This window comes from Limulus polyphemus, unplaced genomic scaffold (genome assembly GCF_000517525.1).
Source record: "Limulus polyphemus unplaced genomic scaffold, Limulus_polyphemus-2.1.2 Scaffold162181, whole genome shotgun sequence".
Classification (NCBI taxonomy): Eukaryota; Metazoa; Arthropoda; class Merostomata; order Xiphosura; family Limulidae; genus Limulus; species Limulus polyphemus.
The window spans coordinates 1-1,269 of record NW_013827777.1 but is presented as its reverse complement, the minus strand read 5'-3'; the positions used below and the strand labels follow the sequence as shown (position 1 = coordinate 1,269).

At 37.9% G+C, this 1,269-nt stretch overlaps 1 long non-coding RNA gene across 5 annotated transcripts; it reads right to left on the bottom strand.

Moving 5' to 3' along the window:
• Window positions 1–9: 9 nt before the first annotated feature.
• Window positions 10–1,257, bottom strand: LOC111084826. Of its 5 annotated transcripts, XR_002609737.1 has the most exons (4): window positions 1,066–1,152; window positions 512–769; window positions 149–252; window positions 58–96 (listed from the first exon to the last, which is right to left on the bottom strand). It is a non-coding gene; the product is annotated as an uncharacterized LOC111084826 (long non-coding RNA). The 5 variants fall into 5 exon arrangements; XR_002609734.1 differs by having other exon boundaries at window positions 10–252; XR_002609735.1 differs by lacking the exon at window positions 149–252 and having other exon boundaries at window positions 51–96.
• Window positions 1,258–1,269: the final 12 nt, after the last annotated feature.

The following is a 1,269-nucleotide window of genomic DNA, read 5'->3' as shown; positions in this document are numbered from 1 at the left end:
TGCTATGATTATCAGAGTACATTTTGACAGTGACTCCATGGTACCTGTCTGCTGCTATGATTATCAGAGTACATTCTAACAGTGACTCCATGGTACCTGTCTGCTGCTATGATTATCAGAGTACATTCTAACAGTGACTCTGTTGTACCTGTTTGCTGCTATGATTATTAGAGTATATTTTAACAGTGACTCTGTTGTACCTGTTTGCTGCTATGATTATCAGAGTACATTTTAACAGTGACTCTGTTGTACCTGTCTGCTGCTATGATTATCAGAGTACATTTTATCAGTGACTCTGTTGTACCTGTATGCTGCTATGATTATTAGAGTACATTTTTAAGAGTGACTTTGTTGTACCTGTCTGCTGCTATGATTATCAGAGTACATTTAACAGTGACTCTGTTGTACCTGTCTGCTGCTATGATTATTAGAGTACATTTTAACAGTGACTCTGTTGTACCTGTTTGCTGCGTCACTGTTAAATGTACTCTGATAATCATATCCATGGTACCTGTCTGCTGCTATGATTATCAGAGTACATTTTAACAGTGACTTCATGGTACCTGTTTGCTGCTATGATTATCAGAGTACATTTTAACAGTGACTGTTGTACCTGTCTGCTGCTATGATTATCAGAGTACATTCTAACAGTGACTCCATGGTACCCGTCTGCTGCTATGATTATCAGAGTACATCTTAACAGTGACTCCATGGTACCTGTCTGCTGCTATGATTATTAGAGCACATTTTTACAGTGACTCTGTTGTACCTGTCTGCTGCTATGATTATCAGAGTACATTTTATATAATCATAGCAGCAGACAGGTAAATGTACTCTGTACAACAGAGTCACTGTTAAGTCACTGTTAAAATGTACTCTGATAATCATAGCAGCAGACAGGTACAACAGAGTCACTGTTAAAATGTACTCTAATAATCATAGCAGCAGACAGGTACCATGGAGTCACTGTTAAAATGTACTCTGATAATCATAGCAGCAAACAGAGAGTCACTGTTAAAATGTACTCTGATAATCATAGCAGCAAACAGGTACAACAGGTTGTACCTGTCTGCTGCTATGATTATCAGAGTACATTTTAACAGTGACTCTGTTGTACCTGTCTGCTGCTATGATTATCAGAGTACATTTTAACAGTGACTTCATGGTACCTGTCTGCTGCTATGATTATCAGAGTACATTTTAACAGTGACTCTGTTGTACCTGTCTGCTGCTATGATTATCAAAGTACATTTTAACAGTGACTATGTT